We start from the raw sequence: 27,691 nt of genomic DNA on the forward strand, positions 1-27,691 counted from the left end.
GAGGGTCAGGGCCACATTTCACCTAGTAGCTCTCTTTCTTTAAACATCTTGGACAACTAGAAAGAGAGACTGACTACTAAGTTGCCAGGTTTCCTACCTAGAATATGGTCCCTCTTTCAGATCAGAGAAGACAGGTAACAGTTTTTTATGTATGTGTGTATATGTGTGCATGTAGAAGCCAGAAGACCCTCCAGGTGTCATCTTTGGGGAAGGCTAGCCACCTCTTTTGAGACAGCTTCCATCACTGCCCTGAAGCTCACCAACTAAGGTAGACCAGATGGCCAACGAGCTATAGAGGTCCCCTGTCTCTGCTTCTCCAGTACTTGGGTTCCTAGTGCTCACTGTAATGGGTAGCACCTCTGTGTGGGTTCTAGCAATCCAGTTCAGGCCCTCACACTCGCAAACCAAAGGTTTTACTTCCTGAGCCACCCCCAGCCCTGACACATGTGCATATACAACTGTGAATTTACGGTTCCAACAACCCACCATGCTCTGTCCAGTCAGTGTTCACTGAGAACCAGCTTCTTGGGATAGACCAACCATTTGTTGAGCTGTGATTACGTTCCAGACACCCTCTTTCTTCTAAGTCATTTTTAAACATTATTGTTCATGATTATCAAATAACCATCAAAAGTCGGTAGGATCTCTTATAAAGAAAACTGGCTCCGAACAATTGAGGCGCTTGCCCAGAGTTACAACATGGGGAAGTGACGGCCAGGCTAAAGCCAGGCTGTGGGACTCCACTTTTTTTCAGGACATCCACAAACTCTACAATAGGAAATTATATTGAGTTCACTGGGATTAGGAGGCCAATAAAAAAGAGGCTAGACAAAAGTTAAAATGTGAGGGAAATGCAGATTGCTCCAGGCCAGGGGAAAGCCAGATTCAGAATCACCAACTATTACAACACTTGCCATTAGGCCCAGGTACCCTAGCCTTGGCACTCAGGGTCAGCAAGGGAAGCCTGACGGACAACCTGAGTTTGATCCCCCAGGACCCACACGGTGAAAGTAAAGAGCGTACTCCTATAAGTTGTCCTCTGGGCCCATACAGGAGCCACAGCACACGTGCAACCTCATACAAATTTACATACATACACAGTAAGTTTCTACAGCATAACTTTAAAAAAAAAGCAACTAACATTCAAGTACCTTTTGCCAGCATTTCACATCAAAGACAGGAACACCATCAATCTCCTGCAGGTCTTAAGCCTTAGACGAATCAGGAGACCTAAGGTTTCCTCCTGGAATAGTATTCAAAACTGTGTCCTTAAGAAGAGACTGACCGACCCTCAGGCCTTTGCCTGAAAGAGAAAATTATTTGGTTTTCGTGGTTTCTAAGTTTCCATCTTAATCTAAGACTCAGGTTTTTCAGAACTGATGCTAACCCAACCTGTGGCTTCTGAGAGAGAGAGAGAGAGACAGGGCTCCTCATTTTTGTTAAGAAAAGGGAATCCAAAATTTATATGCCTGCCTTACTGAGAGAATCTCTCTCGACCTCCCCTTTCCTCTCTCCTTTTTCCCTCCCCTCCCCCACCTCCTTTTATTCCTTTCTTGAGATACTTATTGACATTGGTTGAGACAGGACAGAAAGAAACCAGGAAGCCTGCTTCTGTATCTCCCCCTGAGGCTGGGTGCCAAGCCTCACTCTGTTCAACAGGCTTCTTAGAAGAGCCACATGTCCCAAGCTAACCCCGGTTCTGGCAACCACCCCACCTGCACGATGCAGGAAAGGAGGGCACGATTTGGCTCCTTCAATCTGTGTGGCCATGATTAAACAGTACACTTAACCCAGTCATCTGGACCCCAAAAGAGTTCTGTTGTGTCGGGGGCAAGCCCCTCTCCTACCTGCTTACTGACACCTCCACACAAGTCCACAGTCTCTGTTTTGGCCACCTGCCTGCCACTCGCTTTAGTCAGCCCGGGCACAAAACCAAGCCATGCTGCTCTTCTGTACAAAGATGCCCTTGAGTGGAAATGCAGAACACAGGCTCACCATGTTCCTTAAGGACGGGAAACCCTTTAAGCCAGCCTTGTGCTAAATCCCTCGGCTTCAGCTGCCCCTCTCTACAAAGCACACACTCAGATCTCTCTGCCAACATGGAGAAATCTAGTTTTCCCCTCATCCAAACTGTTCAGTTGTACATTTTGAGAGCACTTTAGCTGTTGTTTATTTCTTCTTCTACCACCTCAAGGTATTTCCTCCTTAAGCTCCTTGTTTTTCCATTCTGTGTTTCCAGGCTCCTCCTTGTCAGGCATATCTACTCCTTCTTGTCCCTCCAGACTTTTCCTTTCCTATGGCAGAAAAATAAAGTGTGCCACCACCAAGAATAAAGCTCTCCTTTGGTACGCTCGGCAGAGCACGGTCCTGTTTCTGACTTCTCTTTATCTGCGTTGTGCATCCTTGGCCCCAGAGAAAGAAAGTTTTCCTTCTGCTCAGGAGTTGCTAGGAGCGCTTACTGAGTACCACTTACACGTCTGCATGTGCTCAGTGCTCTGTGCATTTTCTTAACCACATCCTCACAACCGTCTTACTAAATAGCCGTTGCCCTAAATGCTTCCTTTCAGATTTTTATGCACATGTAAGTCACTCCAGGATCTTGTCAACATATAGATTCAAAAGGTCTTGAGTGAGACCTTAAAATCTGCATCCCTTATATGCTAAGGGGTGATGTCAAAGATAAATGGCTGGGGATCCCATTTGCAAGTTTGGCGTGTCTTTGTAATGCTGACCGTGCTTTTATGATCAAAAGGCTAATAAGAGAATTCCATGTGCTATGAGCCTATACCCTCTGGCTATAATCCGCTGCTAAGCAAAGTGTTTCTTGGAAGGTCAAAAACTTCATTATGAACACCTTCACACACAAAGGATAACAGTTGCAGAGTGTGCAGCTTGGCTCAGGAAAAGCAGGGAAGGAAAACAGTACCCAGTGGAAGGCCAATTTTAACAGCTGCTGAGGGTTAAGGTGATGCTGTTGGAGACTAGCATGATACTCCATCTTTAGGGAAGGCGCTTACATCTGTCTGTGTTAGAGATGCCTTCCCATCTAGAAATCAGACCCCCAATACCCAAGAAAATGAAGCTCAGGGTCGCAGGTGCATTTATAATCCTGGTGCTGGGCTGTGGAGCAGGCAGACTGGCCAAGCAGTCCAGCCAAAAGGACAAGCTCCAGGTTCAATGATAGTTCTCAAAAACTAAGACAGAGGAGTTGGAGAGAGAGTTTAATGGTTAAGAGCACTGATTCAGTTCTCTGTACCCACACAGCAACTCACAACTACCTATAACTCCAGGGGATCCAATGCACTCTTCTGGCCTCCATGGCCACTGTATTCATGTCATGCATATGCATACATGCAGGTAAACACTCATATATTACATATATATTTATTTAATGTATATAATATATGTTATACACACCATGTATGAGGGGTGTGTGTGTGTGTGTGTGTGTGTGTGTGTGTGTGTGTGTGTGTGTGTGTGTGTTAAAAGAAAGGATTAGGAAAATATTCCATATCAACCACTGGGTTCCACAGGAACCCACATGGGCAAGAACACCTGTATACACATGTGCAGACACACATGCACGTACACACACACACACACACACACACACACACACACACACACTACAGAATGTTGGCAGCAAAATATAAAGCAACTGTATCAGCCTTAAATAGATGAAAGCATGCCAGAATCCGGAGGTAATCACTAATGGCTTTTAATCAAATCAGTGGGAATTCATGATTAAGAGACTAACTAGCAAGTCTAATGTGAAAGGCCAAATCAGACCTCTCAGCAAAACCCCTGTAGAAACTTATGAAGCACTCGGAATTCGGATCCTCTTAAGGCTCCTGTTCAGAAAGTCTGGGGTCAGACACAAAAATCTGCTTCTAATCATCATCCCAGGTATTTGCTAGAGAGAAAGAAAAAGATGAGAGAGAGAGAAAGAGAGAGAGAGAGAGAGAGAGAAAGAGAGAACACATTGGTGATTCTAAAACTTTTATATGCTTTGATACTATACAAAGACCTTGTTAAAATGCAGTCTTAATCTGTGGCTCTGGAGGAAGAGAGAATAAATCAAAATCACTTCTTACGAACTCCTACACTATGTCTATGATGCTCCCATGGACGACAGTTTGAGTAGCAATGACTTCCAAACTATGCTTGAAAATCACTCCCTGCTTTCCATGTAGGCTCAACTCTACCCCATTACTGAGTTCTCCCCCTCTTTAAGTGTGGGCCTTCTGAAGACAGATGCTTGATTATTGGGCTGCACCCTGACATAGGCATCAACACATGGCTGCAGAATTTTGAAGTAGGATTCGGTTGCTCCAATTCCTTTCTGGGGCGAGATGTAATGAATGTCTATCCTTCCTCCCAAGGTCCCAAGGACAAACCAAGATATGATTCCACCAAAGTTCTCTCTGGGAAAACAATGATTTTATTGAGCATATATGAAGAGTCACATATAGGAGAGTAGGTCCACCCCCACGCCCCCACCCCACCCCACCCACCCTACTCCCCCACCCCCACCAAAGGCCATACTACAAAGTGTATGTATAGGCCAATTTCCCATAACTGTATAAATGGAGCCCCTTCTCCTGATCTTTCTCACCTTTATCCACATCAAATTAGGACAGCACTGTATACAGCTTGTGAGGTAAGATGGCTGGAGACTGAGGTCTGGCTCCCTTGACCTTTCCCACGCTCCTCGACGCAAATAGTCAACAGGCACAGCAGAACTACTGCTACACACACACACACACACACACACACACACACACACACACACACACACAACTTATGAGCATAGGCCTTTATCTCTTATAAATACGCATGTGGTTCTTCAGGTCTTGTGGATCAAGGGAGGTCAGAAGAGTCCAGCAATAGGATAGTGGAAGTATTCAGCTACCTGTAGACTCATGTGGCTTGAACCTGCCTCCCCGTCCTCCTGTCCCCTGCCCCACTCCGTGTCCTGGCACACTCACGGTAGGGCCCAGGGGGCATGAATGTTTACACCCGCTTGGCCTTATCTCCAGCTCTTGGGTTTTCACTCTACAGTTTCAAGATGAATGTATTCAGCAATAAGAACGTAGTCTTGTGAGTCTCTGGGACCCAATAAATTTGGTCTCTCTAAGTCCCTTAACCCCAAGAAAGCCCTTACTATAAGAAAGCAGCTCAATAAATCCTGTCTTTCCAACAAGTTTCCATGACCTAGCCATCTGCGTACAGAGAAATAAACCAAGGTCCACACCTCCCATCAGCCAGTTTAGTTTCCACATCTCCCATCAGCCAGTTTCTTCCCAACGTCTCTCATAGCCCAGTGAGCATTAGGGGCACAAAGAAGAACATCTACCACTCTGGTTGTTTCCTCCATCACATTAAACAAAGAAGCTACATAGTTCCCTGCAGAGTAATAGAAAAGATGATGCAATGGAAGGGCGCCCACTCACCTTTTCCTTCGGCCTTCCAAACCCCCACATTGCAGGTGTCCCTGCTGTGACCACTGGCCTCAGCTTTTCTCATTAAGAGCACTTCAGTGGCTTCCTGGCGATAGATTTGGCCTTTCTCATTTACGTAGTCTAATTTCATAAAGGCAGCCTTACTGGATGTCTCTCCTGTGGTTTAAATGTGTCCCCCAGAAATCCATACATTAGAAATTTAATCCCTACATAACAGCACTGGGAGGCGGGATCCAGTGGGAGGTGTTTAGGCCACAGCGCTCGTCTCTCAAGAAGAGATTAATACCCTTTTAAAGCTCTTGACAGAAGGAAAACATTTTTCTTGCTCTCTTTCTCTTGCCCTTCAACCTTTGGGGTTGTTCTTTATAAATTACTCAGACTCAGGTTTTCTGTTATAGTAATCAATGCCAAAGAGACCGTGGCTACTTCTAACCCAAGTATATCCTGTTGTTAGGAGGCCAGCTTTTAAGACTCTAAGCGTGGTTTTTATACGCTTACCACCTACCCATGCTTGCTCCACAGAACAGACATTCCTTTGTAAGAACTTCCCTTCTATTCTTCTGGGACATCTCTTCCTAAGGCTCCACCACTGGCAAAAAAGAAAAAGAAAACAGTATCTGTCTCAATTAGCCAATAATCACATGACAGAGACAGACACTCTCTTCATCTTAGTCATCCTCAGTTCCCGTCAGAGAATTGCTTCTCCCAATAGTTTGGTTCTTATGGTCCTTATAGGCTCGTGATATAAACCACTGACAGTTACAGCCAAAAATCTGAGCTGGTAAGAAGCTGGGACCCTGAGCCCACTGGGTTACCAGGCTAAGATGTGAACTGAAAGAACTAATGACCATCCTGTCACCCATGTGGAAGAGTCATCGGAGAGCAGAGGCAACGCAAAGGGAAGTGAGATCTAAACTGCCCCAAACAGACAGTACCTTTACCAGTATCTTTACTTTCTGAAATGAGTTTCTCTTAGTTACAGCTGAGCATGACGTGGCTGGCGGACGGTTCGTGGGATGGTAACAATAATGGGAGGTCACCTTCACACAGCGCTGGCTTTGTGCCCAGCACTCACTGTTGTCTCCCCTATAACTAATTACTTCATATTTACCACAATGCTTTACAGCAAGTACTCATCATCACTATCTCCATCTACCAGCTGAGAAAGCTGAAGCTCGGGGTTCAGACCCAAGCAATATAGATCTAGATTGAGTTCTCTCCACCATGACTGCTCAGGGAATGGCCCATGGGCTGGAGACAGTCTACAAACTATTAACTGTCTGCTTTTCCGTGGTTTGAGGAACATTATTCAACTTTGAGCATATTCAGAGTGCTCTGGACATAAATCACAGCCTTTCTTTAAATGCTCTTAAGTTTCTATGAATAATGTCGGTGTCACTTAGCAATCCCCAAATATATTACTTCTTGACTCAATCCCAATGTTTCTTTAAAAAAAAAAAAGCCATTTGAAGTATTTTTAGTTCCCATGACTCCGGGTTAGAATGGGATCCTAAGTTCTTAATGGAGTGATTGAGATGCCAAAGTGTATGAGTTAAAGATGTAGAACTGTAGAAACAGCTAATGGTTTTTTCCCCAGTACATCTCGCCCTGAGCAGGCAGCACAAAGGCAGGCGGACTCAAAACCCCATGCAACAGAGAAGCTCTGAATGTAAGTGTTAGATCCGAACCAGAGAGTTGTTGGAGGGGCCCTAATGAACCTTAGTGTACTTCTGAGGCAGCCTTAGTGTGCAGGCCTGAATCCCAGCTACTCAGGAGACTGGAGCAGGATTGCCAGTTCAAGGGCAGCCTGGGGAGTTTAGCAAGAATCTGACTCAAAATTAAAAGTAAAAAGAGTTACTCATTGGTAGAGTACTTACCTGGCATGTATGACGCAAACAGATTCAAACTCTAGTGAGGGAGGGAAAAAGAGAGAGAGAGAGAGAGAGAGAGAGAGAGAGGGAATATACCTTTAACCTACATGACCAAACAAACAGTAACTAACATACAAAGTTAATTCAACCCAACCTTAAATAACAAATGCACAAACAAACAAAAACTTGTCTTTTGAATAAGCATGTCATGAAAGAAGGTGAAACGGACAATAAATACAAGATAAAAAAATGTATTCGTTTATTTCTTTTTGACACAGTCTCATAAACCCAGGCTGGCTTTGAACTTGCTCTGTGGCTGAGAATTGCTTTGAATGTCTGATCTTCTACCCCAACCCCCTTGTTGCTAGAATCCCACAGTGCACTATCATACCTGGTTTATGCAGTTCTTGAGGATCAACTGAGGGCCTCAAGAAACTCGGCTCTCATGCATGTTCAACAAACACTACAACGAGCTACATCCCCAGCCCCCAGGGAAAATGTCTGACCTCATTATTCATCAATGAACTGTAAGGTAAGACCACAAATGCCTCTACACGCCCACTAAAGTGGCTAAAATTAAAAGAGACAGCTGAGACTCTCATATTTGGTTGGCAGAAATAGAAAAGAAAAAAAAAAGGCAGTTTCTTGTAAAGTTCAAATATACCTGCCCTTTGACCCAGCATTTCTATTCCTACATATTTCCCCCAAGAAACTTTGAAAGCGTATACTCACACAAAGACTTACAAAGAATGTCCATGGCCTCACACTGGGAATAACCCAAACACCAGCCCGAGTTGGATGAGTAAAGACAATATCCATGCATTCCTATTGCAGACGAATGAGATAAAACAGACATACCATCAATACACGCAGCCACAGGACTGACGTTCACAGGCACGATGCTGAGACAAAGAAACTGAACACAGAATACATCCTAGACGAAGCCACTGACATACAACTCTAACATAAGCAAGCAAATCTCATGTAAAAATAAGTCAGAAAGGAGGCTGCCTCTTAAGTACAAACAAAAGGCTACAAAATAAAAAAAAAAGTCTTTTCCATTGCCCCATCTTCTATAAATATCAAATCATAATACTGCATAATTTTATATTATATTTATTTATTCATTTATGGGGGGAATATGCCATAGTGCATGTGTGGGGCCAGCGTCACTTCTCACTCCACCACATGGGACCCAGGGGTGGACTTGGGTCCTCGTGTTTGGTGTCCAGTGCCTTCGCCAGCTGAGCCACTCAAGTTGTAACCTTTACACCAACATGTTTACGTAAGTAAATTAACCAGCCAAGCAGGAATATTAGGACAACTTTCATGTCCAACAAAGCAGGGAAATGGGAACGTTGTGATAAATGTATTATGTAAGTGTGTGCACATATGAAGGCTGATCTGAAGTTTGAAGAAGCATTTACGCTATGTCGGGTGAAAATAGACACAAACTTATATATAACCCCAACTTCCTCTTTTTAATTCCTGGGTTTTCCTTTTTTTCTATAAAATAACTTATATAGTTGGGGGAAAATAACTGAAAACTCCAGCAATAATAATGAATAAATGTAAAGTACTAGCTCTGTGTCTCAGCATTCAGTGTCGTACCAGGATAATATAAACAGCCACTAACTTCCTGGGTCTTCTCCCTCTCCTTTTCTCCCTCTCTCTCTCTCTCTCTCTCTCTCTCTCTCTCTCTCTCTCTCTCTCTCTCTCTCTCTGAAATGTAGATATATTTAATTCCAGCACTTGGGAGACAGAGGGAGGCAGATCTCTGTGAGTTTGAGGCCAGCCTAGTTTACATAGTGAATTCCAGGCCAGCCAAGCCAATATAATGAGACCCTGTCTCAAAAATCAAACAAACAAAAAGAGTTAGTGTTGTGTGACAAAACTTTTCCTGGAGTGATACTCCACACGTGTCCACTGCACCGCAGAGGGAGCCACGATACAAACACCACCAAAGTCCAACTTGGTGAATTATTGACTTTTATGGAGGTTACTTTCAGGAATATGGATGAGGGGCTACCTACAGGAGTAGATAGGACTCAATGACAGCTGCCTCATCAAAGGCCACCCCAGCATGAGTGACAGCTCACAAAAGCTGGAAACCTGAAGCACACTGCACAGCCTGCGGGCAGCACAACAGGTTGGAGAGTGTCCCATCCAAGCATCTTTGGTGGTCTGCACCTCTTCCATGCAGCCAGTCTGGTCTCAGAGCCTTCTTTGTAGCTTGGCTTATCTGAGAGCAAACTCGGCAATCTTTACTATTTACATAACCTTGGGGAGGGAGGGACCTAGAGCCTCTGGTCAGTTTCAGGGACTTCCTGAAGCTATTTTGAGTTGTTTACTTTCTGCCTTGAGGAGCTTCCCTGGGTGTTGAAATATTTCAATCTTGGAAGCAACTGCTACCCACGATTGGGCAAAGAGTAAGTTCATATTTTTATCACTTGACATAATGTGAATAATTTGTATGCCTCCAGTCAAGTTCTCTAAACAATACATCTCCATAGTATATCATGATATATTTCCATGCTTCCCCTTGTTTGTTGGACTTAAAAAGTTTCTTTTTATTGAACCATTCACTGTTGTTTATTATTTACCCATTTATTATTAGAACAGTCATAACCACTATCTTACCAGTATTTATCTGCACATTATCCACTTCCTATACCTTCACACGCCTATGGAAGTCACACTCTAGTTGGAACATAAAATGTTTATGAATTTTCCAGCTTTCTATAAAATTACTTATATAATAAGAATTTTTAAGATTACCAGTAAATGAGGCACATGTCTTATTGTAATTTTCTTAACGAGATAAGATAACATCAAACTGGATATCCTCCTGTCTCAACCTCCTGACAAATTAGAATTTTGCTCAGCAGCAGTAAGAAAAGCAAATTTGTCACTTTGTCTCAACAGCTTTTTGAGGGTGTCCATTAAACCAGAACTGTAAACGCTCTCCTAGTAAAGAGCTCTTTTTCTTGGATTACTTTTCAAACGAATTTCTAAATGCCCACGCTTCTTATTTAAGTGTTGAGGAAAAAAGCTAGGATAACAAGCCAAAAAGTCATTTTTCACTCTACAGCCTCGGAACACTTAGAGGACTCAAGACTCCAGACTGTGGCAACTCTGAGCCAAGGCAAGGGACATCCAGACCTGGTCCCCAGACAGAGCCCTCCGGACTGAATCTCAGGACAGACCAGAAAAGAGAATAAATGTGACTGTGTTCTCCCATCAGCTCTGTCCCAGTGTAAGGGCTGGGTCTCCCCATGCAGTCCCTCACGTCTTCCCTGTGCCCATGTAAGGGCTGAGTCCCCCCATGCAGCCCCCCATGTCCTCCCTGTGCCCCTGTAAGGGCTGAGTCCCCACATGCAGTCCCCCTATGTCCTCTCTGTGCCCGACCCCCTAACTGATAGTGAGTGTTCTCCTACATTGCTCTCTTTACCCTGAACCGGGCCAACTAGAGGTGAGCTCCTGAGACTATCTAGTCACAAATTCTTTACTAAGGCTTCTCTGAGAAGAGTGGCTCATCCCTCCAAGACCCACCTCAGAGCCTCATTGTAATAAATTCAGATTTGGTGAAAAAAAAGCACAATTTTCCTATTAATTTTTTATTTATTTGGTTAGTTGGGATTTTTTATTTGTTTGCTTTTTTTCAGTTTTTTTTTCTCCCCCAAGCAGGAGAGTAACTTTTATGGTTATTATCTTTAAGTAACACAGTTTTAAAAAACTAAGACTTTTATTTTATTTTATTATGTCTAAGACCAACTGGCCATGGGGCCATGCCCTAGAATGACACTATGCAATTTGTATCTCACTAATAATGTTTATATTGGTTTCATGCTGAAATGATCATAAAATTAAATAGAATATATTCTGAAAATGTATTCCACTAGCGTCCTTTCTTTTAGTGTGTTCACTGGGCAAATTTAAATTGCAGATAAGATAGCATACACATTACCTCCCCTCCCAGCATCATCCATTTCAAACATGATTAATGTCCATGAAATAAGTCAGGACCTACGAGTACTGACTAGTCCTCAGCTGAGAGCATCCTATATAAAGATTTCCAGGTGAAAGTGTTCATGTCTGCCCTTATGCCTTTCAATTTGGGGTTCTGAATGACCCTGGTCTTCGTTTTATCTGCCCATAGGGGTGCCTGTCGTACATGAGGCATGTCTCCCCACACTCCAGCTGACCCCAGCTGCCTGCTGTTATCCTGGCCTGGCTGTTCTTGTGGGAATGACTGTGTTGCCATTTAGGCTTCCTGGGCATCTCTGTAGGAGCACCAAACCAGGAAACCAGACGCTATAAGAGGGAGGAAGGAAGGAAGAAAGGAAGGAAGGAAGGAAGGAAGGAAGGAAGGAAGGAAGAAAAGACTTCCTAATACTTTGCAGTTCGGCATGTGTTCTGAAGTCTCTAGATTATTTCTTGCCTTCCTTTTGTTTCCTGCAAGTATTGGGCCTGCAGCTGAGGTCTCTGCTTCTGGAACATTCTAGTAGCTTTTTGCCTCCGCATGTCCTTCCAGTTGTCTGCAGATTGCACTGTGCTACCATATTTTCCCCCCATGGCTTCTTACACTGGGACTCGTACAGAGAACACACAGTATTGTCCAGAGAGACCTCCCTGCCTTCTGCCACCATTTCACTGGACCGGATTGTGCTGAACCACACAGTCCATCACCATGGTTAATGTTAGCAGCCTAAACAGGAAGTCTTCTCAGTCACTGGGTGCATCATTGATTCCATGCACCTCTTTCTCCTCCTCTTCTTCCTCCTTCTCCTCTTCCTCCTCCTCTTCTTTTCTTCTACCTTAACTCAGAAACAAAAAAGGAGCATGTGTGGACACCCAAAAATGTAAATTAAGTCACACTATCTGAACAGTCACAACATTTGTTCTTAAGGAAGAGTCTGACATAATTGGGGTTTTTATTTATTTATTTATTTTGGTTTTTCAAGACAGGGTTTCTCTGTGTAGCCTTGGCTGTCCTGGACTCACTCTATAGACCAGGCTGGCTTTGACTCACAGCGATCTGCCTGTCTCTGCCTCCCGAGTGCTGGGATTAAAGGCATGTGCCACCACACCCGGCATAACTGAGGTTTTGATCTAGAATTCGTTTTAGGCTAAGGAAATGTTAGAGGAGAAATGCGAAACCGTGAGTTCAACTATGAAGTCATTTTGCTGGCTCTTCCAGGACCCTTGGAAGGGTCTTTTCCTTCAAGAAGGAACATTTGTGGAGAAGCATGAGAAACAGAAAGGTGGTGCCCCTTCTAGTTAAGACATCCTCGGGTTTAATTTCGGACAAAGGAAGCGGTTTTCCAAAATAGACCCTACTGGAAAGTCAGCAATTGGCCACAGATAAGAATAGCTGAGGGGCTGACTTCTCCCATCTCGCTGGAGCCTCCTTTCCTTCCGTGTAGATTTCTCAAATTCCTCTCCTGAGACCAGACCTCGATTCTGCTCCCAGTTCTTCAGAGGCATGCTGATTTTTTAAAAGAGACTTATTTCGGTGTGTGGTGGTAGTGGTGGTGGTGGTGGTGTGTGTGTGTGTGTGTGTGTGTGTGTGTGTGTGTGTGTGTGTGTGTGTTTGTGCACATGTGCAGGGGTGCTTGTAGAAGACAAAAGAAGGCATCATATCCTCTGGAGCAGGAGTTACAGGTAATTGAGTGCTATATAATTTTAGTGCTGAGAACTGAACCTGGGTCCTCTGTAAGAGCAGCAAATGATCTTAACCACTGAGCAATCTTTCCAGCCCTGTGATGTGCTTTTAAAAAGAGGAAAAAGCCGGGGGTGAGGGGAAAGAAAGAGAGAGGAAAAGTTCAAGCTATTTAAACACACCATTCCAAAGAACAGTAGTGAATGAAAGATATTAAACAAGCAAAAAAAATATATAAAGAGTAAAATTAGTAATATAGATATAAAAAAAACCTGAATATATCATATGAAGAAAACTTTTAATAGGGACATCTTAAGAGGACTTTGAGGCCGAGCATCGTGGCACACTCCTTTAACTCCAGTACCCAGGAGGCAGAGGCTGGCGGATCACTGTGAGTTTGAGGCTAGCCTGGTCTATAAAGTGAGTCCCGAATAGCCAGGGCTACACAGAGAAACCCTGTCTCGAAAAACCAAAAATAAAAAATAAAAAAGAGGACTTTGTTTTCCGTTTGAGCATGGAGACCAGTGGACTGATTTTGTGCCTTTTGCCTTTGTCCTTTTTGCTCTATCTCACAGATAGAAAAAAATCCAGTTTATTTGTCAAAGCTTAAAAAACAAACAAAAAATAGATCTATCTTTTAAAATGAAAGGCCACACAGAGAAACACAAAGTTCTGTGCAATATCAAATTTTTTCAAAACTCAGTGGCATCTTTATTGCCATGGTCTTGATTTTTTTTTTTTTTTGATACCTTACATCCATTCGGCAGCTTCAGATCCACATGCATTGCAGAAATGCCAAGAAACCTCATCATAAAGGCTGTTGCTTCATGACTCCCTCTATAAAAGAGAGCTGTACTTTGTAGGATTATAGCCCTGTTCAGATCAGACAAGGACTGAAACTTCTTTTATGATTCCTTTGTTCTCTCCAGATACCCACAGAGGAAGGCCACTGGTGAATTTGTTTTATTGAAACTCTGATCCAGGAAAACATGAAAGTGGTGGAGGAGAATGAACCTGGGGCCTCCATAAGTGGAGCTCTTTCCTCCTCAAGAGATTCAAGCTCCCCTTGGAGCAGGGCCTGGTGGTATCGCACTGTAATCCCGTTGCTGGGAAGTCTGAGGCAGGAGGATCACAAGCACTACCTGGCTGGGTGTGGTGGCATACTCAGGAGACAGAGGTAGGTGGATCTCTGTGAGTTTGAGGCCAGCCTCCTCTACAGAGCGAATTCCAGGACAGCCAGGGCTACACAGAGAAACCCTGTCTCGAAAAACATAAAGAATAAACCAGAAAAACAAGGACTGCCTGAGTTACAGGGTGAGATCACGAGACCCTGGGAAGTTAGCGAGTCCCTGTCCAAAAACAGAAAGTAAACCCAGAGCTGGGGAGACAACTCAGGGCTAGGGGGCTCCCAGCATGTGTGAGGCCACTGCAGCTGTAGGCATCATATATTTTAAAGCAAACTTATATAAAAAGAACATTGTAATAAAACTCTTCTTTTAAGTAATGCTTGACTTAAAATGTAAAGTTCCAGCTCTACTTTGACCTTAGGAGTGAAATGTTTCTTACCAGTTTATCATCCTCTGTAATGGTTAATATTGACAGTCTGCCTTGACGCGGCTAGAATCAGCTAGGAAACCAGGCTGCAGGCACGCCCCGCGGGAGAGTGTCTGCATTAGGTTAACAGAAACAGGAAGACCCACGTGTACAGTGGGACCTCCGTGCTGCAGGACCGAATCTAGGACTGAGTAAGAAGGAGAAAGTGATCTGTCCTTCCTGGCTGTAGAAGCAATGTGACCCTCGGCCAGGTGACCGGCTGCCTCCAGCTGGTGCTGCCAGCCAGGGCTCCTCTGCTACGATGGATCAAACTGTGAAACTATGAACCAAAAGAAACCCTTTCTTCCTCAAGCTGCTTTTATGGGACATTTATCATCACAGCGTCAGGAAAGGTAACTAGTATCCCATCCCATCCTAGATAAAGACACTCCCCAATGCACCTGTTAATGCCTGTTTCCAGCCTCCCAGTCACTGAAAACACAATGCGGAAGGAGCTCTGGGTGATTCAACCTAGAAGAAGGGAAGCAATCTTAAGTGCCTGGACCACCAAGTCTTCAAATGAGAGCAAAGGTACAATATTCCTCCCACCAAAAACCAGGCGAGAGTTCCTCCTTAATAAAGGTAACTTTTTTTTTTAAGAAAAAGAAATAGAGAGGAGAATGGAGATGCTTAAAGCAGAGGTGAAGCAACCCCTGGAGGGGAGGAAAATGAAGGAAATCTCTGGTCAGATATGGATGCGCTTTTAGCAGCCAGTCAGTACGTGAGGCCTATTTGGTGGTGACTAGTCCTTAAAAATGTTATAGTCAACTCCACTATGACTTACAGTGAAGTGTGGATATCTACAAACTAAGCCTTTTCCACTTTAATTTCTCTTCTTGTGAGTTTGCCAAGCATTTATTCCATAACTTGCCAAGCAAAATAATTCTACAGCCTATCAACAAGGCGTTAAAAGGATGCAAAAAAAAGGAATCCAATAATGTGTGTCTAAAGAAGAATTAATAAAATTTACATCTTACACCAGTTTTATTTCCTATGTACAATCAACAGGTATCTCTGAGGGTGAAGTAGTGTGTTCACAGTGTGAGCACACACTCATTTCCCCTTATGAGCATTTTTGGTGACATATTAACAAAGTGTACACACCAAAAAAATAATCCTTAAGTTGTTTTTCCAAAAGCAAGCCCATGCGTCTCCATTTTCACAGACCTTTCTTCTTCCATTTACTGCAAAACAGATCAGGGTAAGGCAACCAGCCCCATGTTAACCAGGAAGTTGGAAAGTAGAGGAAGTCTAACACAGGGACTCACTGGGAACTGACTCTGGGAGCAAGCTATCACATGCCTATGGTAGCCACTTCCCCTCCAAAACCAATCACTGAAAAAGCCCTTCTTTAATTAAAAATAAAAAGAAATTAAACTTCATAAATTGTAGGCAGAGAGAATCAAAGAGACAGACAGAGTAAAGCAAAGATAACAGCAGTACAGACATCAAGCAAGCTCTCTGGAAAAAGCTGATGTCCAAAGGCCGTATTCTGAGGAGTATTGACAACAGTGATTATTTTTTCAACTTCTTCAACCTCTTTATTTTTACTGCTGTTTCCTTAAGGATAAAGTGTTGTCAATACAGATGTCTCACACATGATAAAAAAAAACTTCAAATAAACATTTCCATGCTCTGTGCCCTGTGGTTATTTCATCCTCGTATTCAACTGATGTGATCACAGACAACAAAGCAGGCATGTACTAGGCGGAGAGGGCAGAAGGGACCAGGCAAAGGCGAGGGGACAGCCTAATGGGAAGAGGTCAAGTAAATAGGCAATGGGAACGTAATGGGGTAAATATAATGCATTTCAACATTCAGCTTCTTTCTCTTTAGCAAGGCCAGAAGGAGCTGCACTTGGGCCATTTTGGGGACAGTAGGAGAGCACGAAAAATATTGGCATCCCTGATTCAAAGTGGAAGTCACGAAACACCACCCATATGAGCCCTGATGTGTCCAAGTTCCAATCCAAAAGCAGGAAAGGGGGAATTGCCGTGCGGTCTATTAAAAGCCTGAAAGAATAGCAAGGGGTCCCTACCCTGTGCCCAAGGGACATGGGACTCTTTTGGGTCTCCATATGGGTCTTATATGACAAGTCTTTCCCACTGTATTAGTCAGGGTTCTCTGAAGGAACAGAGCTGGTGGAACGAAGATAGATAGATGGAAGATAGATAGATAGATAGATAGATAGATAGATAGATAGACAGACAGACAGACAGAAGACAGACAGACACAGGCTGGCTTATAGTGTGCAGCCCTGGTAGTCCAACAATGGCTATCTCATGATGCAGAGGCCAAGCAAGAATCTGATGGTTGCTATCTGGCTGTCTGCAGGCACAAGCTGGTGCTGGGGTCCTGGGGGTTCCTAAAGACCAGCAGATCTTTCTTCAAGTCTACATTGGAATCTCAAAGTTAGATTTAACGCCGGCCAAAGCAGCAGGATAGCTGAACTTACCAATAGACATGAGGGTGATCAGGCAAAAAACCCCGTCCCTCTAGGCAGGCCGCCACCAGAAGCACGGCTGAGATTTAAGGTGGGTCTTCCGGCTTCAGGCAATCTGACTAAGAACACCCCTCACAGGAGTGCCCCACAGCTTGGACTTCAGTTGATTCTTGACGTAGCCATCACACCCACACTGGCTCTTAGACTCTTATACCTATGGAGGGTAAAATGTTCTGTAATGTGTTCAGTGGCAGAATAGAAGACAGAAATTCTACATACAGTAACACAGGAGGTACACACAGAAAACTAACATTTAATTTATAATAGAGCATATGTACTATTATACCTAATTCTAACTCAATGGCCCAATTCCATTTCTTTGTATGGTAATAAAAAAAAAGTTTAAGAAGGAAACCAATATTTTCTTTTTTTTTTAAATTAATTTGGTTTTTTGAGACAGGGTTTCTCTGTGTAGCCTTGGCTGTCTGGGGCTCACATTGTAGACCAGGCTGGCCTCAAACTCACAGAGATCTGGCAGGCTCTGCCTCCCTGAGTGCTGGGATTAAAGGTGTATACCATCACTGAGCTGAGCAGAGTGGCATGTGCCTTTAATCTCAGCACTTGGGAGGCAGAGGCAGATGGATCTCTATGAATTGGAGGCCAGCCTGGTCTACAAAAGTGAGTTCCAGGACACCAAGGCCTATACAGAGAAACCCTGTCTCAAAAAACCAAAAGGGAAAAAAAAAAAACCTACCCTATGACTACCTTTTAAAACCTGACCTCTTTCTATGCCTCCTCTAAACATAGGACTGGAAGATTGCACCTTACTTTCGGTCCTACCTCCTCCAGAGAAGCCGAGACTGACAGACGACACTGCCCTGATAATAGGCATAAACATGGGCAGATGATGGAGAAAAGAATAAATAAACAGAGCACTGGCTCAGTTGTTGTCTGGGAGGCTGACTTCCTCCTTCTGTTAGTCTGCTCCTAGTCCTGGAAGCTTCTAGCCTCCGTACGGTCTAACCTAGGCCTAGAATGTTTTCATCCTCTGAGACGTACTGATTAATAAGCTCACCCTTACTTGTTCTTTCTGAGCTCTGGGCTGGCTGGTTCAACTCAGCTGTTACAGCTCAACATCTTCTCCCAGCTGACTTAATTTGTCTGGCTTCCCTCTCGGCCCGGAATTGTTCTGCTTAGTCTCAAACTAACTCAGCAATCTGCTCTAATCTTCTGGCTTCTTCTCATTTTCTGCCTCATTCCATCTTCACTTGAGTTATCTTCTCTGCAACCCATGTCTCTATTACTGTCCTGGTAAAACTGCCTCCTCTCTCTGCAAAACTGCCTCTTAAGTAGCTTCCCTTTCCTCTCTTTTCTCCTGAGAGTTGGATATATCCTATTCTGTTAAATCTTATCTGATTCATCACCTTTTCTGCCACTCAATTAGACATCACTTTCAAACATGGATGTTTTCTTCTACAAACTAACTTTACCTTCCTTTGGGGTTAAAAGCATGTACCACCATGCCTGGACCTAAGCTTTTCCTTACCTGACACTTGCTCTATGCCAGGCTGGCCTTGAACTCAGGTCTGCTTGCCTCTGTCTCCTGGCTTAAAAGTGTGTCTGTATTCCAGCCTGATCACACAGACCCAGAAGATGTTTGGATGTGATCTCTTGTCAGAACAGCCATGTTCTAAATTAACATTCCTCTACAGAGCAGTCAAAGAAAGAGGCAAACTATAAAGGGTCAAAAGGAAAAGACTTGGGATTCACAATATAATATTCCCCAAGGATTTGAAACCAAAGCCTCAGAGGCATGAGAAGAGAGGTCAGAAACAAGTTGAGTTTTCCAGTTCTCACCACTCTGAAGCCTTGGGTGGTGACAGACTATGGCCCTTGGGCTAAGCATTTGAAATAATAGGTGTTAGCATAGTGGCAGCCCCACCAGCCCGCCTCTATGTTGCTTAGCAACCTGACATCATCACCGGCCACCAGTCAAATAAAGGCAGCAGCCTGACAACCCCTCACCCGCCGCCCCTCTCTCCTCTCTCTCTCTCTCTCTCTCTCTCTCTCTCTCTCTCTCTCTCTCTCTGCCTGTCCCTCTGTCTGTCCCTCTGATTTTCTGTCTGTCTCTCTCCCCACTCTGTAATCTCTTCTCTCTTATGCTCTCCCACACTGTCTCTGTCTCGCCTTTCTCATAATAAACGTCCTTGTATCACACCTGCTGCACAGTGTGTGGCTTATATAGCGTAACAATAGGTGTCTTAGCTACTTTTCTATTGTCACACCATGAACAAAGCAATTATCAAAGGAAGTGTTTAATTTAGAGGCTCATGGTTTCAGAGGGTTAATCCATGACCATCGTGGAAGGAGTATGGCAATGGGAATGCAGGCATGGTGCCGGAGCTAAGAGCTTACGTCTGATTCATAAACACGGGCTTATGAACCCTCAGAGCCACCCCCAGTGACATATCTCCTCTGACAAGCCCACACCCCCTTATCCTTCCCACACAGTTCCATCAAACATGGGAGCCGTGGGAGCGATGCTCACTCAAACCACCATGGGGGATTAAAAATCTTTCTAGATCCCATGTGTTCACTTGACTAGCTACTGTCATGTATTTATTATTGGCTATAGTAGCTCCCTCTTACAGGATAAAGAAAATTAGTTTCTGTATCTCTATCTGCTTTTTATGCCTTTTCTTGGGCTTTTTTTCCTTCTGTTTGTTTGTTTTGTCCTATTCTGATGTGTTCGCTTTTGTTTTATCTTAATATACTATTATCTCTTTGAAGCCTGTTTGTTTTTTAATGAAAGCCAAAAAAAAAAAAAAAAAGATGGACCCAAATGGGGGATGAGGGAGGGAAAACCATAATCAAGATGTATTATGTAAGAAAAATCTATTTTCAGTAAAGGGAGTTATACTACATTGGTGTCACTCTCAAATTCTAAAATCAAGAATTCTTCTTGTAAAAGTTATAAAAATGCCCATATCTATGATGAGTTTCCATGGAAACCACAACTAAAGAAGGTCAAGTCTGGGTTTGTCTGATTCTCACCTCGATATTTCTTTCAAGCATGTACGGGAGGACAGCATTTTCACCAGGCACCACTACTGCAAGACGCTTAGGTAGGCAGCAAAATTTACATTCCTTCTCTTCCCATTGCATTCCTTTTTTTTTTCCTTTTTATCTAAAAGAGGACAGAAACTTATATTGGAAAAAAAAGCTGGGCATGGTGGTGCATACCTCTAATCTCACCCCTCAGGAGGCAGAGGCAGCCTGATCTCTACAAGTTCAAGACCAGCCTGGTCTACATAGCAAGTTCCAGGACAGCCAATACTACATAACAAGACCTTGTCAAAACCAACCAACAAAACAAACAAACACTACATTTCAATCCTTCCCTACCTCTCTCCTTGCTCTCCTTCCTCCCACAATTGACTTCTCTATTTTTATCCTTTCTTCCCCAGGTGTACAAGAACATTCAACAACTGACATTAAGGAAAATCCCTCAAGGGTATTTACTTCCCATATCTCCTGTGATGGTGTGCTGACTAGATTCTGTGTCAACTTGACACAGGCTAGAATCATCTGAGAGGAAGGAACCTCAGTTGAGAAAATGTCTCTATAAGACAAACCTGTGGAGCATTTTCTTAATTAGTGATTGATGCAGGAGGGCCCAGCTCACTGGGAATGGTGCCTTCTGGGCAGGTGGTCCCGGGTGATATAAGAAAGCAGGCTGGGCAGGCCAGTTAGCATCACTCCTCCATGGCTCCTGTATCAGATCCTGCCTCCAGGTTCCTGCTCAGTTTGAGTTCCTACCTTGGCTTCCTTAAATGGACTGTGATTCAAGTTATGGAAGCCAAATAAACCCTTTTCCTTCCCAGGTTGCTTTTGATCATGGTGTTTTATCACAGCAGCAGAAAAGTAACTAAGACAGGTATTTTGAATAAGAGTAACCACCCCAATCCAGACTTGTATGTTTGAATACTTGGTCCCCAGATGGTAGAACTCTTTGGGAAGGATTAGGGGGTGTGGCTTTTTTGGAGGAGATATGTCCCTGGGGTGGTGGGGCAGTTGAAGGTGTAAGCTCTGATGTTTCAAAAGACTCGTGTCATTCCTAGTGTGCTCTCTCTGCCTCCTGTTTGTGGATCAAGATATGAGGTCTCAGCTGTTTCCGCCACCATGTCTTATGGACTCTAACCCTCTGAAATAAGCCCTATGAAATTATTTTTTGGGGGCTGGAGAAATGGCTCAGAGATTAAGAGCACTGCTTGCTCTTCCAACGGTCCTGAGTTCAATACCCAGCAACCACATGGTGGCTCACAACCATCTATAATGTGATCTGGTAACCTCTTCTGGCATGCAGGTATACATGCAGGCAAAACGCTGTAGGCCTAATAAATAAATATTTTTTTAAAAAAGATTTTTTTTAAAGTTAATAAACAATATACCTCCCTTAGACAGGAAATCCTTAGGTTATCCAGTTTATCTAAATACCAGGTATTAGTCTAATTTTTTTTTTTTTATAAAATGTGGAAATAGTTGAAATAGAGCTGGGATTCTCTGCATTGCAAATAGCAGAAAAACCAACCCCACCTAGTTTAAGAAATGAGTAGTTTATGGGTTCACAAAACTACAAAGCCCACATAGGATCCTGCCATTCAGAGGAGCCTGGTGCAGCCCTCGTGTCTTTAGGCCTGATTTTAGGTAGATTCCTCTTCTACCAGGTCTTCCTATGGATAAGCTCCAATCTACAACACCAGCAAGAGTCCTAGCTAATTCAGGCCAGAGTCTGTCAACCCGCAGCCTAACAAAGAGAAAATCAGCTTTGTCTACAATTAAAATAGCAGTGCCCTACGTGGATTTCTTCTGCTTTTTACTGACCTCCTATGGGTCACATGCCCATGTGTGAGCAATGACTGTAGCCACGGAAATGGACAGCACAAACAGGGTTGTTGCGTTCCAGTGACACAGTCTGTGCTCTTGGGCCCAGGGTTGAAGTCAGCCTACATGAAGTCCGAAAATGAGGAAAGGTGCTCTCAGAGTAAGAGTGGATCCCCATGCAGGTTGTGCGGTACTGACTGTCGAAATCAACAGACATGCGTGGAGCTGCTTCAGAGAGATTTTTTGGATACATAAATTGTAAAGGATGAAACTTAGCAGTCCAAAGAAGCTGTGATGAGAGCAAACAGACCATAGGCAGAGCAAGACGGCTGATCATCAATTGTCAACTCGACAAGATTTAGAATCACCATGGAAACAGGCACCTTGTGTGTGTTATAAGGATACTTCAGGGAAGGCTTAATTAATGAAGGAAGCCTAAATATAGGCTACATCATCCCATAGGCATAAACTGAATCAACAGTAGAAGAGAGTTGAGCATCAGTATTTATAGCTCTCTGCTTCCTAACTGTGGCCGTTACATGCCCAGCTGCCTCACACATTTCCTATAATGAGTGCCCTCCGATAATGGCCTGCACCCTCAAACTGTGAGCAACCTCAGGCTGCTTATCGGGTATCTGGTCACTGTAGCAAGAAGAATAATCCAAACAGTCTGTATGCGTGTACCTGTGGGAAGTTATAATCTCAGAGGCTATAATAACTGGCTGCTCCGGGGTTAGAGCAATGGCTCAACAGTCAACAGCACTTACTGGTTTTGTAGAAGTCCCGGGTTCGGTTCCCATCACACACATGATGGTGGCTCATAACCATCTGCAATTCCAGTTCTAGGGCCTCTGAGGCCCTCTTCTGGCATGCATGTGGTACCCATACATATGTGTATGCAAAACATTTAAAGAAAAAAACTGGCTTATCAAAGTGATGGGGAGATTTTTTTTTCCTGTACAAGATTGGGGAACTAGATTCAGATCTCCAGCAGGGCATGGTGGCATGTAGCTGTAATCCCAGTGCTGGAGGGAGCAAAGAAAGGAGGCAGAGGCGAGTGCACCCAGACGGGCATGCTGGCTAGCCAGCCTCACTGAAGAAACCTAACCTCAAAATTTCAGATAGAAAACAATAGAGGAAGACAGCTGTGCTGGCTGGTTTTTATGCCAACTTGACATGAGCTAAAGTCACCTGAGAGGAGGGAACCCCCAATTGAGAAAATGCCTCTGTAAGATCTGTCTATCTGTAGGCAACCCTATAGGGCATTTTCTTAGAGATTGATCTGGGTCGGCCCACCCGCCCCACCCTGTTGTGGGTGGTGCCATGTCTGGGTTTGCTATATTAACTCTGACTCTTAGATCCAAAGTTCCACCTCAAGTTCTTAAGAAAAACAATCTACCAGCAATTTTAGTTTTCTTTCAGTAATTATGGCAAATCTTCTGTGATGGAAAGACTCCCATTTACAACGTGCTCATCCTGCACCCTCCCAGTGTCCCCACCCCCACCCCCAGGCTGCATCTGTTCTGTGTGGGTTATTTATGATGCAGCTGTCTGAGCAGTCGAGATCCGCGTGGTGCTCCATCACACACCAAACAAACAATTCCGCCCCACCACCTTGGCTCCTCTGTATTTCAAACTCCAGTGAGGTGAAGGAGAAGGCCTCGGCACCCTTTCGAGTCTGTAAAAGACACAGCCAGGGTCGGTCTTGAAGTATTGAAACTCTGACGGTGACGCGGTTTCTCTAAAAGTTGAATTACCCAGTGATGGGGTCCATCTGAAACCACCCTGGTGTTTATTTATAAGTGTTTCCGTGTTTGTGAATGACCGCCCTACAGGATATTCTTTCCAAGCTTTGCAGCTGCTGATGGATGTCTGCCCAAGTGTGGATTTCTTTTACAAACACATTTATCATCTACCAAACATATTGGCTGGCAAAGACTTTGTGTATTCCGGGACTTGTAGCGTCCTTTCTCCTAATGATTCTGAAACTGCCCAACACACTCACATTGTTCCTGCTCTCTCTTCGGAAAAAAAAAAATTTGAAAGGTTGACTTTGTCCGGAGACGAGAGGATTAAACCGCTTTATGCTGAATCCACAGTGTGTAAAGAGCTCCGAGACGTTTTTTTCTAGATGACTCAGCTGATTCTTTGTACGTTACAAGCTAGTAAGTGAAAACTTAACAGGAAAATAGCTCGTCTCATCCATACATGATGGGAAAGAAAACAAAGGAGGAAAATGAAGCTTTACAACAGTTACACCGCCTTGGAGAGATAAGGAGTCAGATTCCCCCACTCCAGTTAAACCAGGAGCTGCTGCGCCCCACTGCTTGGAGATTAGGCGCAAGCGCCCTGTGTCGGTTCCCCTTGGTTTCACCGATGTCTTCTTTCTACCTGATCACTGCTTGTTTTGTTTGCTTGGTACTAAGAGGATAATTTGCAAACGAAGGGTAAGGGCACCTTAGATAGTTGTGCCAAGGGGTACCCCTGAGAAATTATTCCATGAAACAAATCTACTATAAGAGGTGTTTGGGGGAAAGGGGGACAAAAGGTGCCTGAGAGGGAGGCAAAGAGGCAGACATTCAGACAGGGATACATGAGGAAGGAGGGGGGGGATCTGGGGTGGCTGGGGGGCCCTTTTATGCGCAGCACACGGGAGCTCCTGGCAGCAGCAGGATGGCTGACTGTAAGCACCTGCTAGGTTCCTGGGAGCAGGCCAGTGGGACCGCCTGTTTGCTAACAGGTACTCCTTTATCTCTTTCTTTTTCCTTTGTTGCGTTTCCCCTCTATTTTATTTCCTTTTAAAATATTGTGCAGTTTCTCTTTTCTTGATTCACTCATTCCAGTTTTTAATTTCATTTGAAGTATTAATGTTTTAGCTCCCAGAAATCTGAACACTTAACAAATTTCAGATAGCCAAAGTATCCCTCAACTAAATAAGCACGACTGAGATCGTCATCAGATAAAATTTCTTAAAGTTTAGCCCAAATGTTGTCAAGAAATTGTAATGAAAGTTCTGGGTGGTACTGTAATGTGAGCCTCTGGAGTGGCTGGGCCAGGAGAGTCTTGAATTTAAGGCTAACGTGAACAACCTAGGAAGACCCCGTGCCCAGAATCAAAACGAACAAATAAGTTATACAAGCATAAATACAATTTAGCCAAAGCTACACCCAGAGTCACTCTTTCAGGCTCACATTTCTTCAGCACGTCGATCAGCAGGATGCTGAAGGTTCTGTCATCCTAGAACAGAACCTGCAATGCCTGCTGGAACCATGTTAATCTCTGTGGTCTGGGGCATTTCGGCCACCCCCTAATAATCCCACCATGCCTAAAATATCCCTGCCCTGGACCTAATGATGGTTAAGAAAACAAAAACAAAAAAACAAAACAAACAAACAAAAAAAAAAAAAAAGCAGGGAAGAGTTGCCAGAGTCTGATAACAGCTCACCTATGCGTCCTCTAAAGCACAAGTAACTAGCTGGTTAATCAAATTAGACTGTCGGTGTTTGGGGGTCACAAAAAAGTGATGAGGGGGGAAGGAGTTATCACTCATATGCTGAAGGGAGGACCTTAGGGGCAGGGAGCATTGGACAGGCCTCATCAGTTTTGTTACTTGGGCTATAAGGAACAGAAATGCAATTTAGACCAGCATAATGGAAGGAGAGACTGATTAGTCAAAAAAAAAAAAAAAAAAGTAAGGACCAAACTGAGAGGCAGGAGCCCTTGAAATAAGCAACCACAGCCCAGCCCCTGATGACGTTTCCTTCTACACAACAGCATCCCTCACTGCCAGTCAGAGGCTCCCACTTGGCTGCAAACTTCAAGAGTTCTCCTGAGCTTCATGCAGACAATGGTACCTGCAGGGCAGGACTGGTTCTCCTCAGATTCCAAACTAGAGCTGCAAACTATGAGTTTAAATGTTTGTTTGTTTGTTTGTTTTTCCTGAGATAGGGTCTTTCTGTGTAACCTTGGCTGTCCTGGACTCACTTTGTAGACCAGGCTGGCTTTGAACTCACAGCAATTCACCTGCCTCTGCCTCCCAAGTGCTGGGATTAAAGGTGTGCACCACCACGCCCGACTTAAATGTTTCAATAAAAACATCCCTTAAGTGTCTTAGCTGCCCTCTATCAAGTGAGATTACAAAGTATTATACCAGGTGGACTCAAATCCAAGTCATGACACCTTAAGAAGTATACCTTCCATTCCCAAGATGACACTAAAAACCCGAACCAGAGGTTAACTAGATAGACGACGGCTACAACTTAGGTAAAGCACAGACTTGGCAGAACCTCTCAAAACTGCTCACCCACTTCCCACCTTGCTTTTTAAGGGGCAAAAGCCTGAAGTAATTTTCATAATTATAGCAACTATTTTTGTAACATCACCTCATAAAAGAGTAGGTACTGTTCAAAGAGTGTTTTAAAGTAAGGATAAAGTGGAGTGTATATTTTAAAATGTAACACCTATGAGGCTTTTATGCTATTCCTATTTTACTAAGCACATGGGTCCTCTCTCCTAGAGGACTGTCCCTTAGCAGTCTGTCTACATGCCATGCAGGAGTTAATCCTGAAGCTGACATTCTGTTCCCTTCCATGTCAGGGGAGATAAGCTGTTTGCCAGGTTTATCTCCGTGAGGAATTCTGCTGGAGGTTATCACGCAGTCAAATAAACTTTTTTTTTTCCTTATGGGATATGTAGAAAGGGGTCCAGAGGACTGGAGAGGCCCTGTTTTTTTTTTATTGAACAAAGTGATTTTGTTCTGAGGTTAAGTCTGGATGACCCAAAGTAGAGGCTGGTATGCAAAGAGTCGTGAATTGATTTAAACAATAATAAATTGTGGTGTAGCATGGAGGGGGAAATCTGTTCCCTCAAGGACACTGAAGACCCTGCAGTTTCATTGCTGTGCTTTCAAAATAAACCTTGTGCTTGTCAAGTTTGAGGACTGGAGCTACACTAGGAACTTTCAAAAAAAAAAAATCAGTACTTAATCCAAGCCAGTAAGTTACAATGCTTATAAAACAACCTTTAAAATTCCAAATGGTTAAGTAAATAAATGGAATATAAATCACCACAAATAGCCAATAAAATGCAGGTCTTAAGAGTCAAATAATACGTTTCTAGATCATAAAAGCTGCCACACACAATATGGTGACTTCAGTGTGCGTTATCCTAGAACCAGAGTCTTTCAGCAAGACAGTTTAAGAGAGGGGCTGGCTCATCACTGCAGGGCCCATGAGACCCACGGAGGCAGGTGTGGTTTGTAAACAAGTAAAACACACATTACTATTCAGTAATTATTTTTGAGTTAATTAATTGCTTCAGAGGCTGCTATGTTGATGAATACAAGCAGGCATGCGCTAACTTCTAGTGAAAAGAGTGCACGGGTTCCATTCATTGCCAGTTTCCAAAGGCACGGGTGGCAACTTCAATTCTCCAAACAGCCCTTGCTTTCTGGGAGCCTCCCTTGATTGATATTTGAGTCCCCCTTAGTCCCCTGCCTTCTGATGAGATTTTCTGCTACACCAGCACGGAAGCCTTGAAGGGAAGCCCTATCCAATCACCCAACTGTGTTCCTCTCCCTGAGCCCCACTAAGCCCCCCGCCCCGGCCCCCAAGATATCTCCTTAAGGCTTTTACGATGGCTGTAGTCACATCCATGTAGCTGCCCTCCAATGACCTGGCCATCCAGCGAATCACACTCACGGAGGTTATCCGTGGCTATCAAGCCTTCTTCATCCTACAAGATCCCTTTAAGCCTCCAGACTAAAGGAAAACGGCAA

The 27,691-nt window shown here is 43.9% G+C and overlaps 1 long non-coding RNA gene across 1 annotated transcript; it reads right to left on the reverse strand.

Moving 5' to 3' along the window:
- Window positions 1-1,172: 1,172 nt before the first annotated feature.
- On the reverse strand, window positions 1,173-8,156 carry LOC311603313. Its single transcript, XR_014781045.1, has 5 exons — window positions 8,066-8,156; window positions 7,340-7,370; window positions 5,968-6,051; window positions 1,848-1,950; window positions 1,173-1,303 (listed from the first exon to the last, which is right to left on the reverse strand). It is a non-coding gene; the product is annotated as an uncharacterized lncRNA (long non-coding RNA).
- Between the last annotated feature and the right edge of the window lie 19,535 nt (window positions 8,157-27,691).

This window comes from Acomys minous (genome assembly GCF_964271855.1).
Source record: "Acomys minous genome assembly, chromosome: 8".
Lineage (NCBI taxonomy): Eukaryota > Metazoa > Chordata > Mammalia > Rodentia > Muridae > Acomys > Acomys minous.